The 25,934-nt window shown below is 46.0% G+C and overlaps 1 protein-coding gene across 5 annotated transcripts in view; it reads right to left on the reverse strand.

The window, feature by feature from the left end:
* ITPR1 (inositol 1,4,5-trisphosphate receptor type 1) overlaps nt 1-25,934 on the reverse strand; it is a 1,104,774-nt gene that overhangs the window by 235,205 nt on the left and 843,635 nt on the right. The gene's annotated exons all lie outside the window — the stretch shown is intronic.

Consider the following 25,934-nt stretch of genomic DNA (forward strand, 5'->3'; position numbering starts at 1 on the left):
ACAACATCTAAACGAAGCATGGCAGATGTTAGGGAAGGGGAAAAAAATACGACAAGTTTAATTAGGTGAGCGAATAAACATGAAAACCAAGCAAATTGACAGTTACCATTTACCTCAGTAGAAATTTAACTTGATGTTTGTCTGGTGGAAGGTAAAGATGAGGTTACTGCAAAAGTTAAAGAACTGTCTCGAGCTCGGACCGGAAGGACAATCAGGTGTGCTCAATCTGTAAATGAATGAGTGCCAGTTCCCAAAGCTACGCTCAAAAGCCCACGCGGCTGGTGCAATTAAACACCAGCGTGCCGAATAATAAAGCTGTGAAGGCTTCTATTCACCTCAGGCCTCTTTAACCCACTACCAGACACTCCCCGCCCCCTTCATCTCACTCTTGCACGTTCCAGCTTTCTCCCTTTAGGACGGGTTTTCAGTCTCTCTTTCTCTGACTTTGTTTTTCTCTCTCGGGTCTTATGCGGAAAAATAAGCGCCAGTCCCCACAAATAAGTGCCAGCGGCCCCAATAACAACCACCGGCTCAAATTAAGCACTGACAATCAGATACCTTCAAACAGTGCCACCGGCTTATAGCCAAGACCGTGCCAGACTCTTGCCAGCTAAATGGCACTAATGGACGAGAAACTCCCCTTATCCAGTTCTCAATGAGGATGCATGCGCAAGACCATGTTTGATGCACAACAAAGATTCTAAATATATTAAAAAAACAAAGCGGGGCCCGCACACTTCAGAAAGCAAGTAAGGATGGCCTTGTTGGTACAGTCCAGATGCAGAGAAGTTTGTACCCGCTTTGAAAACTTCAACGGCTCCCAGCTTCATGGGCCAAAAACCAGGCCTGGCATTTCAGGGGACGGTCTGCTGAGTCAGCTCACAATCAAAACGTAATTATCGACGGTTCAAGGAGCTAAACGAAGAAGTTAAACTACAAGCCCAGCTCTTTCCTACATCATCCGAGAAAAATTGTATAGGCAGCATCAACACCTCAATCCTGATACCTCTTCTATTTTATGGAAGTGTCAAATCATCTAAACGATATCTAGTATATCCTAGTTGAACCAGTTTATTTTTTGTGGACAGGTTATTGAGATTTGGCAACAGGAAGAAAAACAAATTGACTGAGCAAGACTTAACGTGATCTTACTTGTTTCTAGGAAAATCCCTACTGGATTTACAACTAGACATGCCAAATAAAATCCATTGGCTGCGGTAGAAAAGTTGTTTTAATGTGCAAAGGCAACCTCTGGATCTTGGCTGTCATGCTGGTTTGATATGAAGTATAACCGCAGCGAGTCAGAAGGGTGGCCGGGTCCCAGAGCAGCAAACCCATTACTCCAAGACTGACTATGGCATCTTGTTTTCAATTACTTCTAATTAAAAAGCTGTGACTAATTAGTACAGTGACCATTTAGCAACGAGGCAGTTTTCTTTTTTCTGTAATGCATGTTCTTCAGAGACTAATAACAAAATACCAATTAACCAACGATCAAAGCCCTTTTAACGATTTCCCTTTGCTCAGAATTTATCTGCTTTCACCAGGCTGACCTTTGCTTTCACATATGTTGGTCTGGGAAAATAAGAATGCAATTTCATGAGTAACAACCACTCCTACATTTTTCAGGGGTGGCTCCCTCCGTAACAGCGGAGGAGCGTCGCCCCCCTGCTCGGAGTCAGTCAAGCGGTGACAAATAAAATGATAACAAAACGATTTTATCATTTGATTTGTCGCTTTCTGACAGCTTGGAATATGGAATGCGGGGCCGGGCCATAGGAAAGAGGAGTGGTGGGCACTGTAAAGTGTGCATGTCTGTTTGGCCGGCTGTTTCTCCAACCCAGCTGTGTTACATGGCAGAGTTGGAGAAATGGCACTAGCTCCTTGTGCCTGAGTGACCGTCAAACGAGCCCCCTAGGGCCAATCCCGGCACTAATCTCATGCTTGCTTTAACATGAGAGCAGCATCTGGATTGGAACCTTGTGGTGACTGCCAGGAAGAGAGGGAGAGTCCGGCAGCGGGACTGGGAGCAGCAGGACCTTTATGTTTTTTTTCTTTATACGCTCCCCCCTACCCCCCCCCCACCCGACACCCCCTGCTGAAATCCCCTCCACCACACCATCACCCTTGATTGGTGGAAGGCACCACTGTATTTGAGTAACTCATTTAACTTAACTAGCTAACGTACTGGATGCAAAAAGACTGGGTTTGTTTTTACAACCACATCCTCATAAAATGGATGAAACTTACAAGAAGAATGAACAAAGTAATCAGGGTGGACAGCGTTTATGTTCAACCAAACTTGCTAGGCTGCATACGTTTCAGATTTTAAAGGTCTTGCTTAAACTACTGGCTTACAAACATCAATATACTTCTATTGGTTTGATATACAAGTTACTTACCTTCAGTAATGAGATGTATATCTACTAGAGACATTCTAGTTGCAGGTTTCTTACCTTAGAATTTTCCCCAAGGCGTCAGACTGGATCAGGAGATTTTTTCTTCATGCAATACCCTTGTGTGTCGGTAGGTGGCGGTCGACTCGGCAGGCATCATTGGCATCGTAGTCCCCATGATGATGTCGGGATTAGTACATAGACGCCGCCTCAGGGCAGTGACGTAAATTTATTTTCTCGACTTTCCACGCCAAAGCGCAAAGAACACTGAAATTGGTACGCCACAGCTAAGGCCCTGAATGGGGAAGCCCTGTCTCTAGAAATCAGTTTGCAAGTGGGGAGGATGGGAAGGTCGGTAAGGAATCTGCAACTAGAAAATGTCTCTACCATATACATATTCGAAAGTAAGTAACTTGTACATCTGGTAGAGACTTCTAGTTGCAGAGTCCTTATATTAGAATAGATACCCAAGCAATGCCATCCTTGGAGGTGGGCCTGCGAACCAAGATCATACTAGAAAGTCCTGCAGGACAGAACAACAAAAGTAGCCATCCCTACAGACCTAACTGTCCAGGTAGCAATGTTTAGTAAACGTGTGCAGGGATGCCCACGATACTGCCTGCAGATATCCAGGACAAACTGCGTGTCAACCTTGTGGATGCAGCAGTTGCTCTGGTGGAATGAGCGCGCAAGCCCTCAGGGAGTTGCTTCTTGGCCAAAGCATAGCACATTTTGATGCAAAGAAATACTCATCTTGAGATGGTACGTTTTTGCACCACTTTCCCTTTCTTTGCACCTACATATCCAACAGAGTTGATCGTCCATCTGGAAATCTTTAGTACGATTGAGATAGAACACCAACGCTCTTTTTGGATCCTGGCGGTGGAGTCTCTCCTCTTCATGAGAAGGATGTGGAGGTGTGTAAAAAGTAGGCAAAGTGATGGACTGGCCTACATGAAAAGGAGTAACGACTTTGGGAACGAAGGAAGCCTTACTGCCTAACACCACTTTGTCAGGGTGCACAGATAAAAATGGGGGCTTAGAAGACAGAGCCTGAAGCTAGCTCACTCTGAGAGCATAAGTGATGGCAACAAGAAAAACTGTTTTGAAAATAAGGAGCCCTAAAGGACAATTGTGCATCGGCTCAAAGGGAGTACACTGTGACAGGCTAACGGTATAAACCAGACTGGAAACGGCGTAATGTGGTAAGTAAATAGAGTTTTATTGTACTAGTGTCTTTTCTTATCTCTTATTTTCCCTTCTATTGGTATTCACAAGTGGTAAGTATCTGTAAAGTCTATTATTCAGAGGGCTTCTCTTTCTTAATCTTTGTCGTTCTTCTTCCTTTCCTTCCTCAGGTCAGTGTTCTCTGGAAACGCGAGTGGCTCCCGGAAGAATACCGGCAAGAAAACAGAGAAAACCCCACGGTAAGCAATTGGATTATTTCCTGGGGTTTATCGTTCAAACAAGAAGAGGGGAAGGGCAAGAGGGGTATAGAGAAAGAGTGTTGAGACACCCGTGCACCATGCAAAACAAACGTGGTGGTGTATCTTATGGTTTAAACAAACAGTGCTCCCAGGCTTGAGGGGACAGTCAGGCTCCCTCGTTAGGTAGAGAGCCTTCCCTTCCTTTCTCCTCCCTCCTCCTCCCCCTCCTCTTTCCCAGCTCCCTTCCCCTGTGGTTTTTCCCCTTTCTTGTCTGTTCCTCCGAATAGGAACCGTACCTTTGAAAGCCACGACCCTCCGGGGTCGTGGCTGGCTTGTGGGCTCCTCGTTTCCGGCACTGCGTGGGGGAAACTCTTCTTCTCCACTCTGTTGTCGGCGTCTCCGTCTCCCGGTCTCTGCGTGGTCTGTTCCTTGTCGCCGTCGCTCGTCTCCGTCTTCCTCTCTCTCTCCTTCCTCTCGCTCCTCCTTTTCTCTTTCGGCGGCCCGAAAAGTTTTGTGCGTTTCCCTGGAAACAGGGAAACGCCCCCAGGACGCCGCGGCCGTTCCCATGGGAACGGTTAAACGCGGAAATGACGTGTCGGGGTTCTCCGACACGTCGCAGGCTGCTTCTCCGTGTGGCGTGATCGTGGTCACCCGATCACACCCCACCTCCCTAGATCGATCCTGCTCCAGGATTGAGGAAGAGGTGGGAAATCGCGATAAGTAATCCGCAGGGCCTTGGTGGGACCCTGGAATATGGCGGACTTGGAAGGAAAAAGGCTGGAGTTCAAGGAACCAGCGCAAGATCCTAGAATTGGAATCTTTGTGAGAGGCTAGCCAAGTAAGAGGAGCGTGATCTGTATATAGAACAAAAGGTCTGCCCAAAAGGTAATACAGCAGATTTTCTATTGCCCATTTAATGGCCAAACACTCCTTTTCGATGATGGGGTAATGACACTCCCGGGGAAGCAGTTTCCTACTAATAAAAACAATCGGGTGATCCCTCCCCTCTAAATCAGGCTGGGCAAGCACCCCCCACCCAGTCCCACATTGGAAGCATCAGTATACAGATGGAAGGGCTTAGAGAAATCGGGGCATTGTAAAACAGGTTCCGTTGTAAGAATGGATCGTAGATGATCAAAACTAGCCCTCTGAACCCCGGAAAAAGGTGCCAATTTGTGAGGATGACGCTTAGATAACAGATCTGTAAGAGGGGCTGCGATAGTGGAGTAGGCTGGTATGAATCTACGGTAGTAGCCCACTAAACCAAGGAAAGAACACAGATCTTTTTTTGTTTTTGGGATGGGGGCGTTACTAATGGCTTCAACCTTTGTAATTTGGGGTTGTAGCGTGCCGTTGCCTATTGTATAGCCCAAGTATGATATGTCAGTTTTCCCTAATATACATTTCTTAGGATTAGCGGTCAAACCTGCCTCTACCAGAGTGTCCAAGATTTGACGTAGATGGTCAAGATGCTCTACCCAGGTGTCGCTAAAAATAACGACATCATCCAGATAAGCAGCGGAGAAGGTATAGAAGGGTTTCAATAATCGATCCATTAATCTTTGAAGTGTGGCCGGGGCTCCATGTAGACCAAAAGGTAGCACCGTAAATTGATAAAGGCCAGATTGAGTAGAAAAGGCTGTTTTCTCTTTGTCCTCAGGGAAAAGGGGAATCTGCCAATACCCTTTTGTGAGATCCAGTGTAGACATATACTTAGCTTTACCTATCTTCTCCAGGACATCATCCACCCGGGGAATAGGGTAAGTGTCAAACAAGGAGATCGAGTTGAGTTTTCGAAAGTCTATACAAAACCGGACTGATCCGTCGGGTTTTGGAACCAGTACCACTGGAGAGCACCAGGGGCTAACGGAGGGTTCAATTACCCCTAAGTTTAACATTTTGTTTATTTCCTCTTCTATGAGGTGCTTCCTTGCCTCAGGGACGCGATAAGGTCGGAGGCGGATAGTTTGTCCTGGAGGGGTTCTAATTTTGTGATAAATCAAGGATGTTCTCCCCGGTATGTCGGAGAAGACTTGGGTATATTGGCGTAACAGGGTATGTAATTGCTGCTTCTCTGCCATTGTCAGGGAAGCGTTGATACAGGGTCTTGTCTCTTGTTGTGGTGTTTCGCCTGGAAATAATTCAATGTCTAACTCTTTGCAGGGAGATATAAAACGACCTAGCTCAACGGTTTCAGGACCCTCGTCTCCGGGTTCCCATTTTTTTTTAGGAGAATCACATGATAGATTTGGGTTTTCCTCGGGTTAATACTAAGTTCTATGAGATATGTGACAGGGGAGACGGCTCTAATCACTTTATAGGGCCCTTGCCATCTTGCCAATAGTTTCTGTTCAGACGTGGGCCTCATAATCAAGACTTGATCGTTCGGGAGAAATGTACGCAACTTACTTCCTTTATCATAATAATGCTTTTGAGTCTCTTGTGCTTTTTCCAGATGTTGTTGTACATCTTCCCACAGGTCCTGTAAATGTGCTTTCAGTTTTTGAACATATTCTAACAGTGGTCGTCCCTCTTCTTCCTCATCCTCTTCCCAGGTCTCAACGGCCATATCCAGCAGAGAACGGGGTTGTCTGCCAAACACCAGTTCGAATGGGCTGTGGCCCGTTGAAGCCTGTTCATGGGTTCTAATGGCATAAAGAGCTAAGGGCAATTTCAGGTCCCAGTCCCTCCCTGTTTCATCGACAATTTTTTTTTTTAACAGTGATTTAAGGGTCCTGTTATAGCGCTCTACTAGTCCATCTGTCTGGGGATGATACACTGCGGTTTTGATTTGTGTAATTCCCAACACCTTACATATTTTTTTCATGAGGTTGGACATGAATGGCGTACCCTGGTCAGTAAGTATCTCGCGGGGAAACCCAGTCCGAGTGAATACCGTTATCATGGCCTGTGCTACTGTTTTAGTGGTTATGCTTGACAGAGGAAGGGCCTCGGGGTAACAGGTAGCATAATCCACGATAACCAAATTATAGGTATGGCCTTTAGAGGAGGGAAGTAGGGGTCCGATCAAATCCATCCCCACCCTGCTAAACGGAATATCAATGATGGGAAGGGGTAGAAGAGGTGCTTTCCGGGGTCGACCTGGGTCAGTGAGTTGACATCTGGAACATTGCAAACAATATTTTCTAATGTGGGCAAAAACACCGGGTCAGTAGAATTTCCTGAGGAGATATTCCTCTGTTTTCTCCCTGCCGAAATGACCCCCTCCTGGCTGATTATGGGCTAGGAAGAGTACTTGGTCCCTATAGAATTCGGGGACTACTAATTGACGCTTGCGTTCTCCTGCCCGTGTAGTGCTTACTCTATAGAGAAGGTTTCTTTGTACCAGAAAATAGGGACCCACCTCATCGGTTTCCTCAGTTTTGGCGTCTCTCCAGGCATAAATGAGAGTTGGGTCTTCTCTCTGACGTTGACGGAAACTGGTAGGAGCGCTATAAGTTTCTGCTATAACTCTTATGGGTAGATTATTGTCTTTGCCTGACCTAAACTTTAATTTCTCGTCTTTTTTTTCTCTACGGGAAAGTTTCCTGCGGTATGGGGGACACTCAATGTTACTATCACAGAAGGGAGCCTCGTTCAACCACTCGGGTTTTTCCCTCTGGGTCTGGACCTCATGTAAGAGTTGTTGGAAATGTATGTAGTCAGTACCTATAATACATTCTTCGATCAGTTGGTCCACTATACCCATAGAAAGCAAGTCTCGGTGCATACCCCACTCTATCTCTACGGTGCTAAGAGGGTATTGTTCCTTGTCTCCGTGTATACAGCAGATGGTTACCCATCTGTTGGCGTTCTTGTCAACCGGCTCTACCAGGTCTTGTCGTATAACGGATTGACTACAGCCTGAGTCTATAAGGGCAGAGAGAGGACGCCCATTGATGTTTATGTACTGTTTAAATTTGGTATCTCCGCCTCCTGTACACAAGACTCGGCGTCGGGTTACCCCTATCTCCTTTGGCTCCACTCCCTCGGTTTTCCTGGGGCATGCCTGGGCTATATGGCCCCACTCTCCACAGTTAAAACATTGAGGTCCTTGCAAAGGAGGGGTCTCCCCAGGTCTGCGTTGGAAAGATTCCTCTAAAGGAAATCGTGAAATGGGTTTTGATGGCATAGGGAGTGTCTTCACGTTAAGTCGTGGTTGTAATGTTCTCCCATCGGTGGACCTATGATAGGCACACGCCAAGTCTATGGCTAGGTCGGTATCTACCTTAGGATGCTGCCGTATCCAGTTTTTAGTACTGGAAGGGAGGGACTCCAAGTATTGTTTGAGGATGATCGTTTTTATTATATCTTCTCTGCTAGCTCCTATCGGCCCCAGCCACTTCAGTGCCAGATCTTGGACCCTAAAATAGAAGGTGCGGGGGTCCTCATTGTGTCCCCATTTTACTTTCCGGAATTTTACTCTGTAGTAGAATCGTGGCCCACCCGTTCCAAAATGTTCCTTTTAATGTCCTGGTAGGTGGTGGTGCCACCGGGATTGGCTGCCTGGTAAGCTGTCTGCATAAATCCCGTGAGTAGAGGAGCGATATATTGTCCCCATCTGTCTTCCGGCCATTGAGCAGAGGATGCTACCCTTTCAAAATTAGTAAAGAATGAGTCTGGGTCTTCACCCTCCTGATATTTTTGGAGGACCGAACTGGGGACATTCGGGTGTACTTTACTGGAGGCTATTGTCTTGGTTAGCTTTTTCATTGCAGTTTCATGTACAAGTTGATTGTTCGCCAGGATAGTGGCTTGACTTTTCAAGGCAGACTGTAGGGCCTCCATATCCTCTTTGGCTTCACGTTGGTGAGCTTCCCACACCAACTGTAAATGGCGTTGGCCTTCGGCCAATTGTTTGATCATGTCTTCCAAAGAAGGAGATTCACTCATTGTTTATACCGTTTCTTAGCCTTTTAGGGGAATAATATCCCACTTCTGACACCACTGTGACAGGCTAACGGTATAAACCAGACTGGAAACGGCATAATGTGGTAAGTAAATAGAGTTTTATTGTACTAGTGTCTTTTCTTATCTCTTATTTTCCCTTCTATTGGTATTCACAAGTGGTAAGTATCTGTAAAGTCTATTATTCAGAGTGCTTCTCTTCCTTAATCTTTGTCGTTCTTCTTCCTTTCCTTCCTCAGGTCAGTGTTCTCTGGAAACGCGAGTGGCTCCCGGAAGAATACTGGCAAGAAAACAGAGAAAAACCCACGGTAAGTAATTGGATTATTTCCTGGGGTTTATCGTTCAAACAAGAAGAGGGGAAGGGCAAGAGGGGTATAGAGAAAGAGTGTTGAGACACCCGTGCACCATGCAAAACAAACATGGTGGTGTATCTTATGGTTTAAACAGTGCTCCCAGGCTTGAGGGGACAGTCAGGCTCCCTCGTTAGGTAGAGAGCCTTCCCTTCCTTTCTCCTCCCTCCTCCTCCCTCTCCTAGCTCCCTTCCCCTGTGGTTTTTCCCCTTTCTTGTCTGTTCCTCCGAATAGGAACCGTACCTTTGAAAGCCACGACCCTCTGGGGTCGTGGCTGGCTTGTGGGCTCCTCGTTTCCGGCGCTGCGTGGGGGAAACTCTTCTCCACTCTGTTGTCGGCGTCTCCGTCTCCCGGTCTCTGCGTGGTCTGTTCCTTGTCGCCGTCGCTCGTCTCAGTCTTCCTCTCTCTCTCCTCTCCTTCCTCTCGCTCCTCCTTTTCTCTTTCGGCAGCCCGGAAAGTGTTGTGCGTTTCCCTGGAAACAGGGAAACGCCCCCAGGACGCCGCGGCCGTTCCCATGGGAACGGTTAAACACGGAACTGACGTGTCGGGGTTCTCCGACACGTCGCAGGCTGCTTCTCCGTGTGGCGTGATCGTGGTCACCCGATCACATACACATTAAGTAAGGACAAGACTGAGGTCCCACTGAGGCATGATAAATGGAGTGGGAGGAAACAAATTGGTGAGGCCCTTAAGGAATCTACTAGCAATAGGAGACTTAAAGAGTGAAGGCTGAAGAAAGGCTGAGATAGCTGATAAATAGCCCTTAAGTGTGCCCAAAGCAGAGCCCTGCTGGGCCAAAGAAAGAATGAACAAAAGAACCTCAGAAAGAGGAGCAGAAAGGGGATCAACGGATTTGTTGGTACACCATGCCAACAACAGACTTATACCGTTTTGGTGGCGGGATGCCTGGCTGCCAAGATTACATCACAAACTTTGGGGGGGAAGGTCAAAAGCTATCAACTGCTGCCACTCAATCTCCACACATGAAGGACTAGATTGGACAGGTTTGGGTAAAGAAAAGTCCCCTGCTGCTGCGACAGAAGATCCTCCCGAAGAGGCACTCTGATTGGAGGATCAGTGACCATGAGCAATAGCTCTGCATGCCATACTCTCCATGCCCAGTCCGGAGCCACCAAGATTACTTGGGCCCAGTCGTTCTTGATAACACTCTCTGAGCAGGTGCTGCTTTGGAAACTCCAACGCACAAAACAGCTGACATTGCGTGTTCTCTGCAGAGGCAAACAGATCTAACAAAGGCTCTCCCCACTGCTGAAAGAGATCTTGTGCCACCTCTGGATGGAGATGCCATTCGTGATTGCCTATGCATCAACAGCTGAGTTTGTCTGCTCTGGCGTTCAGAGAGCCTGCCAGATGTTTAACTACTAGGGTAACTGCTAGTGTCCTGATGTGCCAGCCATGTCAAGAGGTATAGCACCTCCTGACAAAGGGTCCAGGACCCTACTCTGCCCAGTTTGTTGAAGTATCACATGGCAGTAGTGTTGTCCGTGAACACCTGCACTACTTTCCCTTTGAGAGAGGAAATGAAAATGTCACTTACCCAGTGTACATCTGTTCGTGGCATTAGTCGCTGCAGATTCACATGTTTGGCACAGTCCGCTGCCTGGTGTTGGGCTCGGAGTATTACAAGTTGTTTTTCTTCGAAGAAGTCTTTTTGGTCACGGGACCGAAGGACTCCTCCCTCTTTGGCTCCATTGCGCATGGGCGTCGACTCCATCTTAGATTGTTTTCCCCGCAGAGGGTGAGGATGGAGTTGTTTGGTATAAATAGTGCCCATGCAATGGAGTGAATATGTATGTATGATAAGAGTTTCTAATAATTTTTTTATTTTTTTACAAATGTTCAAATGTTTAAGGTTTATGATCTACTTCGAAACGGCTACAGGCTTCCCGGGGAGGTGGGAGGGTACATGTGAATCTGCAGCGACTAATGCCACGAACAGATGTACACTGGGTAAGTGACATTTTCAGTTCGATGGCATATGTTGCTGCAGATACACATGTTTGGCATAGACTATAAAGCAGTTACCTCCCCTAAAAGCGGTGGTTTAGCCTGTAGGAGTTGAAGTAGTTTGGAATAATGTTCTTAGTACAGCTTGGCCCACTGTAGCTTGTTGTGCATTTAGTACGTCTACACAGTAGTGTTTAGTAAACGTATGAGGCGTAGACCAGGTTGCAGCCTTACATATTTCGCTCATAGGAATGTTTCCTAGAAAGGCCATTGTAGCACCTTTCTTTCTGGTTGAGTGTGCCTTTGGTGTAATAGGCAATTCTCTTTTGGCTTTAAGATAGCATGTTTGAATGCATCTGACTATCCATCTAGCAATGCCTTGTTTAGAGATTGGATTTCCTATGTGTGGTTTTTGAAAAGCTATGAACAGTTGTTTTGTTTTCCTGATTAGCTTTGTTCTGTCAATGTAATACATTAGTGCTCTTTTGATGTCTAATGTATGTAGTGCCCTTTCAGCCACAGAATTTGGTTGTGGGAAGAACACTGGCAATTCTACTGTTTGATTTAAATGGAATGGTGAGATTACTTTTGGCAGAAATTTTGGATTTGTTCTTAGAACTATTTTATTGTTGTGTATTTGAATAAATGGTTCTTGTATGGTAAATGCCTGTATTTCACTTACTCTTCTGAGGGATGTGATTGCAATGAGAAATGCGACCTTCCAGGTTAGATATTGCATTTCACAGGAATGCATGGGTTCGAAAGGGGGACCCATGAGTCTTGTTAAGACGATGTTAAGATTCCATGAAGGAACTGGTGGTGTTCTTGGTGGTATAATTCTTTTTAGCCCTTCCATGAATGCTTTAATAACTGGTATTCTAAATAGAGAGGATGAATGAGTAGTTTGTAGGTAAGCAGATATAGCTGCGAGGTGTATTTTTATAGATGAAAAAGCGAGATTTGCTTTTTGCAAATGTAGTAAGTATCCTACTATGTCTTTAGTAGAGGCATGTACTGGTTGTATTTGATTGGCATGGCAGTAGTAAACAAATCTTTTCCACTTAGATGCATAGCAGTGTCTAGTGGAAGGTTTTCTAGCTTGTTTTATGACCTCCATGCATTCTTGTGTGAGGTCCAAGTGTCCGAATTCTAGGATTTCAGGAGCCAAATTGCCAGATTCAATGATGCTGGGTTTGGATGTCTGATCTGTTGTTTGTGTTGTGTTAACAGATCTGGCCTGTTGGGTAGTTTGACATGCGGTACTAGTGAAAGGTCTAGTAGAGTTGTATACCAAGGTTGTCTTGCCCATGTGGGTGCTATCAGTATGAGTTTGAGTTGGTTTTGACTTAACTTGTTTACTAGATATGGAAGGAGAGGGAGAGGGGGAAAAGCGTACGCAAATATCCCTGACCAATTCATCCATAGAGCATTGCCTTGTGATTCGCGGTGTGGGTACCTGGATGCGAAGTTTTGGCATTTTGAGTTTTCTCTTGTTGCGAACAAATCTATCTGGGGTGTTCCCCAAATTTGAAAGTACTTGTTCAGAACTTGGGGGTGAATTTCCCATTCGTGGACTTGTTGGTGGTCTCGCGAAAGGTTGTCTGCTAGTTGGTTTTGTATTCCTGGAATAAATTGTGCTATTAGGCGAATGTTGTTGTGAATCGCCCACTGCCAAATTTTTTGTGTTAGGAGGCACAATTGTGTTGAGTGTGTTCCTCCTTGTTTGTTTAGATAATACATTGTTGTCATGTTGTCTGTTTTGACAAGAATGTATTTGTGTGTTATTATGGGTTGGAAGGCTTTTAACGCTAGAAATACTGCCAACAGTTCTAGGTAATTGATATGAAATTTTGTTTCGTGTATATCCCATTGTCCTTGAATGCTGTGGTGATTGAGGTGTGCTCCCCACCCTGTCATGGAAGCATCTGTTGTTATAACGTATTGAGGCACTGGGTCCTGAAATGTCCGCCCTTTGTTTAAATTTTTGCTGTTCCACCATAGAAGCGAGAGGTATGTTTGGCGGTCTACCAACACCAGATTTTGAAGTTGACCCTGTGCCTGTGACCATTGTGATGCTAGACACTGTTGTAAGGGTCGCATGTGTAGTCTTGCGTTTGGGACAATGGCTATGCATGATGACATCATGCCTAGAAGTTTTAGCGCAAATTTTGCTTGTATCTTTTGGTTTGGAAACATAGCACTTATTAGCTTGTGGAATGCCTGCACTCTTTGTGGACTTGGAGTGGCAATTCCTTTTGATGTGTTGATGGTTGCTCCTAGATATTGTTGTGTTTGACACGGTTCTAGGTGTGATTTTGTGTAGTTGATGGAAAACCCCAGTTTGTGAAAGGTGACAAAGGTGGTGTCGTTTGCGCATTTTTTTACTGTGTTGGTTTTGATTAGCCAGTCGTCTAGGTAAGGGAACACATGTATCTGTTGTCTCCTGATGTGTGCTGCTACTACAGCTAGACATTTTGTGAACACTCTTGGTGCAGTTGTTATTCCGAATGGCAACACCTTGAATTGGTAATGTATTCCTTTGAATACAAACCGTAGGTACTTTCTGTGAGAAGGGTGTATTGGTATATGAAAGTACGCATCCTTTAGGTCTAATGTGGTCATGTAATCTTGCTGTTTGAGCAGTGGAATGATGTCTTGTAGTGTGACCATGTGAAAATGGTCCGATATGATGTAGGTATTTAGTGTCCTGAGATCTAATATTGGTCTCAATGTTTCGTCTCTTTTTGGAATTAGAAAGTACAGGGAGTAAACTCCTGTGTTTTTTTGTTGTACTGGTACTAATTCTATTGCATCCTTTTGCAGTAGTGCTTGAACTTCTAGTCCTAAAAGTTCTAAATGATGTTGTGACATTTTGCGTGTTTTGGGGGGGATGTTCGGTGGGAAGTTGTGGAATTCTATGCAATAGCCATGTTGGATTATTGCTAATACCCAATTGTCTGTTGTAATCTGTTGCCAAGATTGGTAGAATTGGCTTAGTCTTCCCCCCACTGGTGTTGAGTGAAGGGGTTGCGTGACTTGAAAGTCACTGTTTAGGTGGAGGTGTTTTTGGAGTCTGGAATCTTCCCCTACTCCTTGGGAATTGACCCCCCCGATATCCCCTGAAACCTCCCCTTTGGAAGGAACCCTGATATGGTGTGGTTCTTGATTGTTGGCTGGTGGTGTCTGTGGGTTGGCCACGAAACCCCCCTCTAAATGGAGTTTTTCTGAAAGAGCCTCTGCTCTGCGGGGAGTAGAGTGCGCCCATGGCTTTGGCCGTGTCTGTGTCCTTTTTAAGTTTTTCAATGGCTGTATCCACTTCCGAGCCAAACAGTTGTTTCTCGTTGAAGGGCATATTAAGGACAGCCTGCTGGATTTCAGGTTTGAAGCCTGAAGTGCGTAGCCAAGCGTGTCTCCTTATGGTGACAGCAGTGTTGACTGTTCTTGCTGCAGTATCGGCTGCGTCTAGTGAAGAGCGGATTTGATTGTTTGAGATCGTTTGTCCCTCTTCCACTATTTGCTGCGCCCTTTTTTGGTATTCCTGGGGAAGATGGTCTACGAGAAGTTGCATCTCGTCCCAGTGTGCGCGGTCATATCTGGCCAGCAGCGCTTGTGAATTTGCGATGCGCCACTGGTTGGCTGCCTGTGACGCCACTCTTTTCCCTGCCGCGTCAAATTTTCGGCTTTCTTTGTCCGGAGGTGGGGCGTCGCCAGATGTATGTGAATTTGCTCTTTTGCGAGCTGCCCCTACTACCACAGAGTCGGGTGGTAACTGCGAAGTAATAAACACTGGGTCTGTGGGTGGTGGTTTGTATTTCTTATCCACCCTTGGGGTGATGGCTCTTGATTTTACGGGCTCCTCAAAAATTTGTTTTGCGTGCCGTAACATCCCTGGTAGCATTGGGAGACATTGATATTGGCTATGTGTAGCCGAGAGGGTGTTAAACAAGAAATCATCCTCTATAGGATCGGAATGCAGTTGGACATTGTGGAAGTCTGCAGCCCTAGCCACCAGTTGCGAGTATGAGGTACTGTCCTCTGGCGGTGACGGCTTTGTGGGGTATGACTCGGGATCATTGTCCGGCACTGGGGTGTCATACAGGTCCCAAGCGTCTTGATCCTGATCGTCATGACTTATGGTAGTTTGCGCTGGTGAGTGCATTTGTGGCGGTGTTTGTGCCGGCGATGCCTGTGGAGGAGAGGGCGGAGGCGTGACTTTTTTAACCACTTTGGCTTGTGGTTGTGTGTCATCCTTTGGAAGTCCGATCCTTCTTTTCCTCATGATTGGGGGAAGGGTTGATATCTTCCCTGTATCTTGCTGGATGCACAGTCTCTTTTGTGTGTAGTCCGATTCTACACTTTGGAGCTCTTGTCCAAATTTGTGCATTTGGCCACTTAGTCCTTGTTCCTCTGAGTAGGATGAAGGTGTGGTATTTTTCGGCGCCGAGAGAGAATCTTTTTTCGGTTTCGGCACCGACAGAATTTTTGTTCCTTTCGGCATGGATTCTCGGTGCCGATGTTTTTCGGTGCCGGTATCTTGTTTTTGTCTCTCGGAGCCGCTTTCTCGGCTCCGAGGTTGCTCCATGGCGGTCCCTCGACCGGAGTCGGGTGTCTTCGCTATGGGCGTGCCCTTTTTCGGCCCCTTCGACGGGTCGCCTGATTTATGGGTCGAGCCATGGCCTGTTGGCAGTGGCGTCCCCTGGGCTTTCGGTTTGTCGATGGATTTACTTTTCGACGTCTTACTCACAGTTTGTTGCTGTTGTTCGACGTCGGAGTCTCCGGATTCTGATTCCGGAACCGAGAATGTTTCCTCTTCGTCGTCGAAACGTTGTTTTGTCGACGTGGACGCCATTTGGTGACGCCTGGCTCTTCGGTCCCGGAGTGTTTTTCTGGACCGGAAGGCTCGACAGGCTTCACAGGTATCCTCCTTGTGCTCGGGGGACAAGCACAAGTTACAGACCAAGTGCTGATCTGTATAAGGATACTTACTGTGACATTTTGGGCAGAAACGAAACGGGGTCCGTTCCATCGGCTTCGATGTCGCACGCGGTCGGGCCGACCAGGCCCCGATGGGGGATCGAAACTGCCCCAAAGTCTTCCGATGATCGGTGTCGATGTACCTAACTATCCCGATACCGAACGGAACAATACCGACGCTTTCTTCCGAGATTCTGACTAACTTTCCGAACCGAAACACAGAGCGAAAAGGAATACGTCCGAACCCGACAGCGGAAAAAAACAATCTAAGATGGAGTCGACGCCCATGCGCAATGGAGCCAAAGAGGGAGGAGTCCTTCGGTCCCGTGACCAAAAAGACTTCTTCGAAGAAAAACAACTTGTAATACTCCGAGCCCAACACCAGGCAGCGGACTGTGCCAAACATGTGTATCTGCAGCAACATATGCCATCGAACGAAATGCTTTCAATGGAAGCCTGATCGCCTGGAGCTCCAGAAGATTGATATGGAGCCCAGACACCGCTGGAGACCAGGGGTCTCTGATCTCCCCCTCTCCCATGTGGCCGCCCAGAAGTAACGTGTTTGTCACTGGATAGATCTGGTTGGGGAAGGGAGAGGGATATGCCATTGACCCAATGCTGATTTGAAAGCCACCACTGCAGGTCTTTCGCAGTCCCCTCTGAAATCTGGACCAAGTCAGAGAGATTTCCCTGATGCTGAGCCCACTGGAACTTCAAGTCCCACTGCAGGGCCTGCATATGCCATCTGGCATGTGTCACTAGCAGGATACAGGAGGCCGGTCAGGCCCAGCAGCCTCTGAGTCAGTCTCACTGAAACCCAGGATAGAGGTTGAAAGATCAGAATCAGCCTGAATATCATGGACTCGCTTTTCGGGAGGATAGGCCCAAAACTGCACAGTGTCCAGAACAACTCCGATGAAAGGGAGCTTCTGAGAGGGAGTCAGGTGTGACTTTGGCAGGTTTAAAGTGAACCCCAGCGTGTGCAGGAGGCTCACTCTAGTCTGAAGGTTGGAGACGACTTTCTGGGACGAGACCACATTCAACAGCCAGTCTTCGAGGTAGGGAAAGACTGAAACCCCTGACCTGTGCAGATGAGCTGCAACCACCACCATCACTTTCGTGAACACCCAAGGGGCGCTGGTAAGGCGGAAGGGCAGCACAGTAAATTGAAAGTGCTCGTGACCTACCACAAGTCATAGGTAACGGCTGTGGGCAGGCAGGATGGGAATATGGAAATAAGCATCCTGCAAGACCAACGCTACCATCCCATCTCCTGGGTCCAAGGCAGACAGGACCTGAGACAGGGTGAGCATCCTGAATTTCTCTTTCTTGAGGAAGAGATTGATGTCCCAAGGTCTAGGATAGGACGTAAGCCCATTTCTTTTTTGGGCACCAGAAAGTAGCAGGAATAACAACCACAACCTATTTCTGGCGCAGGGACCCACTCTATGGCTCCCTTGGCCAAAAGAGCTGTGACTTCCTGGCGGTGAAGTGAAATGAGCCTCCCGTATACAGCTGAATGATGGAGGCATGGCTGATGGGGCAAATTCGAAGAAGAGGGAGTAGTCCCTTCAAATGGTCTGCAAAACCCACATCTCCATATTGATGGATACCCAGTGGGGCAGGTGAAGGCGAATCCTGCCACGAACTGGACCAGAGTGAAGGGATGGACTAGGAGGGTTTGGAGGCTGCAGCAGGGGCGGACTGGGCAGACCTCTGGTCCCTTGTTCCACGACTATGTTGGATTCAGCTTCCCCGGCCACGCAGCGGCTCAACAGCATGGGTGGCAGTGGCTGGGAAAGGGACACTAAAGGGGTGAAAGGTGGACCGTTGGGGACGAGAGCCAGTGGAAAGACCAAGGGACCGAGCTGTAGCCCAGGAGTCCTTGAACCTCTCCCGAGCAGAGTCCGCCTTGTCTCCAAAGAGATGGGAGCCATCAAAGGGCATGCACATAAGGGTCTGTTGGACATCCCCTGAGAAACCGGATGTACGTAACCAGGTGTGTCGCCTCAAGGCCACCATTGTCGCAACCCATCTACCTAAAGAGTCAGTCATGTCCAGTCCACATCTGATGAACTTTACTGCGTCTCTCTCATTGGTGACAGCTTGGGAGACAATAGCACGGGCCTCCTCCGGTATCTGCAGCAGAAATTGTACAACTGTATCCCACAGAGAGTGAGTATAACAGCCCAAAAGGCATGCAGTGTACACTGACCGCAGCGCAAGACAGGAGGAAGAGAACAACATCTTCCTATATTGTTTCAGCCTTTTTAATTCCCTATCTGGGGGTGCAGAAAGGAATGCGCCCGAGGATGAGGATGCATGGGTGACCTGGCTCTCAAGCGGGGGTGTTGGGACAGGAATTTAGGGTCTTTCGGGGCAGGCTGATAGCCCCTGTGTTGGGTCTGGACCCAGTACCCAAAAGGACATCGGTGAAGGCTTCATTGAATGGAAGAAGAGGCTCAGATGTGGAAGCCCCTGGTTGAAGCACCTTCATCAGGAGATTAGACCGGACCTGAACAGAAAGCAGCTCATGGAAGAAGACCTCAGCTGCACTACTGACTACCATGGAATTAGTTGCTCCCTCCACCGTAGCTACGGTAGGAGGAGACAGCATGCCAGCATCTGGAGAGGTATCCTGACCACTGGTCTTGCCAAACTCCTGTGCCCAGTCCAAGATAGGGTCATTTTGATATTCATAAGGGTCAGGGGACCCCTCCAATCCTTCCCTAAATTCAAACCCATAATAAGGGTCAGAATCCAACCTGGGATGAATAGGCCCCATCGAAGGAGGTGGCGTTGGCCAACGCCGGTCCGAGTTATCGGGGATCAGGATTGGGTTGACAGATGGTGGGCACCACTGACGTCGGGGCGGTTACATTCGAACCGGCGCCGGGGAAGGTCTTGATGGTAGGACTGGCGCCAGTGCGGATCCCGAAGGCCTCCCAACTGAACCCCTTGGGCCCGAAGGCTCTGTAGCGGGTCGGACTGCCCAAAAATGAGGCGCATGGCTTCAAAACTCCCTTAATTGGGCAGGGTTTACCATGGCTCCCGGAAACTTGGGGGAGGTGTGGAGTGGACCCAGAAGCAGGCTTCGAAGATGGAAGCCTCGAGACTTATTCTCCTCCGGCATCGCATCAGCCGAGCAACGGGGTGAAGTCAAAGAACTCGAAGAAGACGAGTGGTAGTGGCTCTGTGACTGATCGAGACCTTCCCCACAAGCAAGACCGGGACCCACGTGGAATCGAGCGCCGGGCCGCCATAACCTTGAGGTGCCGCTCCCTCAAGGCCTTTAGGTGCATGTCCCGGCACTCTGTGCACAACTTCGGGTCATGGTCGCGCTCCAGGCACCACAAACATAACTGATGCGGATCACTCACTGACATCATGCAGTGACAGTCCTCGCACAGTTTGAAGCCAGTCTTCAGGGACATCCCTTAACGCACCAAAACCTCACAAAAAGTTGACAAAAAAAAATCGAAGTCAGTCAAAAATTGACCAAGGGTAGCTCTCTCCAGATCAGCGCGTGGCACAGAAAGAAAAGAACAGATGTCACTGCCCTGAGGCGGCGTCTATGTACTACTCCTGATGTCATCATGGTGACTACGACGCCAATGACGCCTGTTGAGTCGACCAACGCCACCTACCGATGCGCAAGGGTATTGCTCGAAGAAAAAATCTCCGGATCAAGTCCGATGCCTGGGGGAAACATTCTAAGGTAAGGAATCTGCAACTAGAAGTCACTATCAGATATGCATGCAATATTGGAAAGGTTCTGCAATGAACTGAAACTTAGATAGTACTTGCAAGAATGATTCATCAGCAAAACCTCACCATTTCCCCTCTTTCATCCTCGAGTTCGTTTGACAGCATACCTTTGACCACATTCCTTTGAAGATGAACTGGTTGTAAAGGGGACCAAAAGAAAATTTTATGCAAAGCCACACATGCTATTTATTCATGCCACTGTGACAGACTTCACCTGAGCTGTGGTTCATAATGTTCATTTCCATATCCCTTGGCATATAAAATGTAAATAATTATTTCAGCTCGTATCATTCTGGAAAGGGAACATTTTAGGCAACCTCGAGCTTTGCACTCACACCAGGAGGCTCTGATCATTTGACACTTTTTCAGTCACCCAGGAAAAACAGTTTTCCAAATGCAGGCACTGGTCAAAAACATGAATCTCATGCTTTCACTTGAGGCAGCATTCAGTTCTACAAGAGTTTCTTGCCTTTCAGGCACATTTAGTCCAATTGTTTCAGCAGAGTTAAAACAAGGCAACAACTCATAAAATGTACTGGTTTATTCAATAAAAGTCTACGCTGAAGCATCACGTTGACAAGCAGTTAGCTGGTGATGCTAAACACCACATGGACTCATGAAGCCACAGAAAAGACTCATGAATCACCAGGCAGATGTCAATGGCCCACAAGCCCTCCTTCTCTTTCAAGGGAAAGGAACCTTGCTGGAGGAGGCTAGTGCATGACCAAGGAGTCGCACAAATCTCCAAATAAAATTAACTGCAAAATAATAAGATGTATGAGGCAGCGTATAAGCCAGACAGGACCCTCATCAATAAGAGATAAAGCCGCATCCATGAAGAGCCTGTCCAGAAAACCCCAGAGGCATGCACACCGATTAACTTTCACAGCAGTCTACAATCAGCCACAATGGGAGGCATTTGCACCCACAGCAAGGCTTGCTTAAGAGACGTCCTATGATCTTGCTTGATGAGGATATGGAAGTCTTGATAGTAGCTTTACGAAAGCAACCCTTGGAAAAATGGTCTTATGCTGATGTTTGTTTTATGAATTAAAATTATAATCCATCTGGTCTTCCTAAACCACTTCCCCAGCACTTAAAAGTTCTGAGAAAGTCCAAGCATCTGTAAACCATGGAAACTGGTTAGCAAGTGCCTCATGGCAGTAGAATTGGGATGTCTTCCTGTCTACAGTGGAAAGGGGCTGCACGTTGGAGTGATTCACTAAGTCAGGGAAGATACATTTAAGCAGGGTATTCATTCAATAATATGGAAGGCTTAGATTTTGAAAACAAGCAGCATGAGACCTGCGATGAAAAATACGGAAAAGGATTAAGAGTATAAAATACATGTTTTCCCTTCACAATTCAAGGCTCTTTACTTTTTCACAACTCCTTGGACTGGAAACTGTTCCTCGTATTTGCACATTATTAGTCTCCAGGGGTTTTTAAATAATTCCTGTTTTGTTTAAATGGTTCCAGGACTGAGTGGGCAGTAAAGTTTCTCTCCCAGCTCAGCAAAAGGAACAGCTGGTTTGCATGGCTCACAAGCATAAACTGATGCCGCAGGCTTCAGTACCGACCAAGAAGGCTATGGAGAGGGGACTTAACTGGGCGATAAATGTTCAGTATGTTATAATGATTTGCATATTGTACTAATCACCGATAGGGTATCCAGACACTTGGGTAGGTGTGTAGTTTTATGGTCTCCAAGGTGCTTATATGAAGAAGCCAAGTCTTCAGCTTCTTGCAGAACTCAAGAACTGAGCAAGAGGCTCTGATCTGTAGAGGAAGGTAGTTCCATATCTTGAGTGCATTGTAGGAGAATGAGCGACCTCCAGTTTTGATTTTGCAGGTGCGAGGAATGTGTGAGTGAGGCAGAGTGTAGATATCTGGTGAGTTGGCAAAAGTGTATGCAGATGTTAAGGTATTCTGGTCCTGTGTTGTGTAGGGCTGTGTATGTGGTAAGTGAATTAGCTGCACTTGTGAATGGGGAACCAGTGAGGCTTCCTGAGGTGCAGTGTGATGTGGGTGCAGCGTGGGAGGTCGAGTATGAGTCTTCCAGTGGTGGTCTGGATAGTCTGGAGTCTGTGTAAGATTTGTTTGGAGATTTTGGCATAGAGTATTGCCACAGTCCAGCCTGCTGGTGATGAGTGCTTGCGTGAAATGTCAGTCTGGTGTTCTGAGACAACCATTTGAAGATTCTTCACAGCTTGCATTGGATGTGGACGCAGGAGGTGCACACTGTTGACCTGAGCTGTCATGTTGAGGAGCTTGTCTAGGATAATCGCTAGATTTGTGTGGTCTCTGGGTGAGCGTTGGTCCTAGTTCCAACTGCAGCTAAGTGGATTCCCATGGGGGAGATCCTAATGCTGAAAACTGGTAATTCTGTCTTCTCAAGTTTGAACTGCCAGCAGCTGGTTTGCATCCAATCTGCTACCAAGGTCATACAGTTGGTGAATCTGGTTCTGGTGGTGATTGTTTTGTCTGTCAGGAAGAAGATGAGTTGGGTGTCACCGACACAGGAGTATGTTGTATATGTAGAAAAGGGTGGGGGTTAGGGATGATCCCTGTGCGACTCGACATATACATTTCTTGGTCTCTGATGTGAAGGGTGGCAGCTTGACCCTTTGAGTTCTTCCCATGAGAAAGGAACAGATCTGCTTGAGAGTGGATCCTTGTATGCCCATCTTGTGGAGTCTTCTAATAAGGGTGTTACATGAGAGAGTGCTGAAGGCAGTAGAGGGGGCCAACAGGATGAGGGCTGCTGTTTCCCCTCTGTCTAGGATGATTCTAATGTCATTGGTGGCCACAATGAGTGCTGTTTTGACGCGGTGTGCTTTTTGAATCCTGACTGAGTGTTGTCTAAAAGATGGTGACGTTTGAGGTGGGTTGTGAGTTGCATGATCAAGGCCTTGTCAATCACTTTGGCTGGATAGGGAAGAAGGGAGATGGGTCATAAGTCAGTACAATTTGTGTTTTGATTTCTAATTCGAGAGCACACTCAACATCAGGAGCAACTGTGAATCAAAATCAATTTCCAGAGCTTCAGCTTTAAGAATATCTGAGTTGTATTAATTTCATGCACTCAACACTGCATCAGTGCTTAATCTCTGGTGCCATGTTTTCGTTGTGGTATGTAGCTGTCTTTTTAAATGACATGTCTGGTCTGCAACCATAGATACATCGAGCTCCCAGTTACTGGCAAGAGCCAACCAGGGGAATCAGCCAGCAGACATCTTTGATATATCATCCATTACAAGTATTCTAGCAGTGTTGTCCAAGTGAACAGCAAAGTAGTCTGATAATGCTAAAATGGAAAGATATTTCCTCTTGCCTGCCATTTGCTGGTGAGAAAAATGTGCTTTGTTTGTTTGATGTTGCTGAACAGAATAGGAGGAACATGCACTCTATTACTCACCTTAATGGCATTCACAAAAGCTAGACTGATACCAAGCTGAGCCTTGCAAATGCACAAGCTTTTCCTACTCTTACAGCATTTATCAGACAGTGGTAGCTGAAAATGAGTCAGTTAAGTCAAACCGAGATCATTTATAGTCACCTCAATGGAATGTCGACTGGTTTCAAGAACAAAACCATCATGGTTACGACACTGCTATTTTCTCAGTGTATCATTCTTAAAAGCCCTTTTTATATTTACAAGAAGACCTTTTCCATCTAGAAACAGTGCTAAAAGAAGACGATCTGTCAAAGGGTGGGACTTACTTAGCAAAGCTGTGAATCTCCTCAAGATAGCTTTAGACTGGAACTTAATAAATTAAATGTTTGCCCCACAAGCAGCTATTTACCTTTTTTTTGCTATAATAGTACTGATTGTGCTTGTGCCCCAGAAATGAGGAAACCAGAAATAGTTAAAAGATGGCGGTTCTACTAGCTGGAAATGTATTAACATCAGAGATGATTGGACCACTTGCCTGCTCCCTCCAGCAGTGAAAGATGTGCTTTTGGTTGAATTCGCCAATAAAGGCAGCCTAGGCTTCAGCTACCATAAAATCTGGTCAAAATGTAGCCCGCACACTTCAATTTCAGTCACTATTGCAATGATCACGCCCAAGCTTGACTATTCTAAAACGTATGCATGATGCTGGTACTGTGTAGCAGACACCGTCCAGATCTACCGAATAAGACATGAATACCAAGATAATGGAAAAATATCTATAGGTCCCCAATTGATCAACATTTCATACAAATCTGAAAGTCAGTAAATTATTACATAACTGAGCTCTCTTGGAGGGAACACTATAGAACTCTCAAGAAACATAACCAAATGCCATTTAAAAATGATCAAGGATGAAGTGGACCTGCCTGGATTAAGACCGGTGTTAATATATATATATATATAGATAGATAGATATATGTAAACATATATGTATATATATATATAAATAAAACAAACCTGCTTAAGTCCAATTAAAAGGCTACATTTAAAAATTAAAAGCAAAGGATATAGCCGTATAGGTTGATTAATACCAGGTTTTGCCAGTGGTCAGGAAAAAAACTAATGTTAATTAGTAAAGAGTGTCAAGTTTTTTTTTTTTTTACATGGATTGACATTACATTTAAAACAAGTAAGCTTGAAAAATGATGTGGCGCCATATTGGGACAATGAGTTTGGCCTCTTTGGTTGATCACAAGACATTTGATTGTTGAAATAAACTTGTTGGTTAAATAGTTTGGGATCCCACCTATGAGGCTTTTAGGACTAGACAAATGCTAAACTCAATTCGATTTTTTTTTATCTGGGGGCCATCTCAAATTTTCTAGAAACTGAGGCATGAATGAATCTTTCAGTACCAAATATTGTTTGCCTGGCACAATTTCTAAGGGTTGAAAAAAAATTAACTTTAGCACAACCCAACAATCTAGACGAGAATGCCACTTGGAACCAGCCACACTGGAGAAGTCACACTCAACAAAAAACCAATCATGTTAAACAGTATGAATAATAAAGGATGGTCTTAAGAGCCGACACCTGGTGGTCAAAAGATAATAGTACTGAAATCAACACTGAAGCTCTTTACAGATGATCCTAGCTGAAATGTGGAGCCTAGGGAAATCCAAACCCCAAAATGGATGTGTGTTTTCCCAAGGAGCATGATCACCATCTTAAGGCCATTAAAAGCCTAGGTAATTTATGGACATCCACAGTTTTATTTCCTGCAAGTAAACTAAGATTGAATGACAATCAAGCCCATTACTATGCAAATTAACATCTGCAAACACAAACTGCAGACTAACGACAGCAATCATTTTGTCAAGAGGAACAATATAAGCATTAAAGGGCAGGCAAGAGAGTAATATCCCTGAGGAATACCAAATGTGACCTGGAGGCTGAGCTAAACTGATCCAGGAGGACCCGTTCAAAAACAGAGGTAATTGGTTTCCCAACTACCATGAATCCAAGCACTTTCTGTACAAATGTGAAATTTTATTTAAAACATCAGTAGATATTCAGCTATATTTAACAAATTTAAGACAGCCGTATTATTATTGATGGTCACCTCATACATTACAAACTTCATGATATGCACACAAACAAGCAATCCTGAAATAGTGGAAGTCAACACTTAAAGTATCGTTATGCAGAACAATAGCTGGTGACCACCAATAGTGCTGCGGTCATTAAAAAGAAAAAAGAAAAATAAAAAAATAAGAACTATTTCACCGATGAGTTGAGAGTTTTCAGTGGTACATAAAAAGTGTGTTCGGTTGAAGCTAGTTGGGGCCCCAATTACCTCTCTTGTTCTGAATGAAATGCCCCAATGACTATTACATGGCAAACCATGTCCATGTTTTGTACATTAGAACCCTTGAACCTGTTGGCACTGTTGCTCTACCACGCCGAGTACCAGCCCTTTCTTGCATCTCGTGCCCTTTTCTTTCTCATCCATAATGTGGCAACATGCCCCCACACAAGGTTGACCTCTTGTGAGCCACATCATACTATGTGCAACTTCCTGTTGATGCCATCTTTAGCTCTTACATCATTGCTCTAAGGTATCTCAGAAGTATTTGTAGGCATTTCAATGTATGTTCATGTGTCACTCATAACTACCTATATGCATTCCAAATGAGTATTACTTCAGACCACTGGCAACATCGACTATGTTAAAATCACCTGCACA

This window comes from Pleurodeles waltl, chromosome 9 (genome assembly GCF_031143425.1).
Source record: "Pleurodeles waltl isolate 20211129_DDA chromosome 9, aPleWal1.hap1.20221129, whole genome shotgun sequence".
NCBI classification, from domain to species: domain Eukaryota; kingdom Metazoa; phylum Chordata; class Amphibia; order Caudata; family Salamandridae; genus Pleurodeles; species Pleurodeles waltl.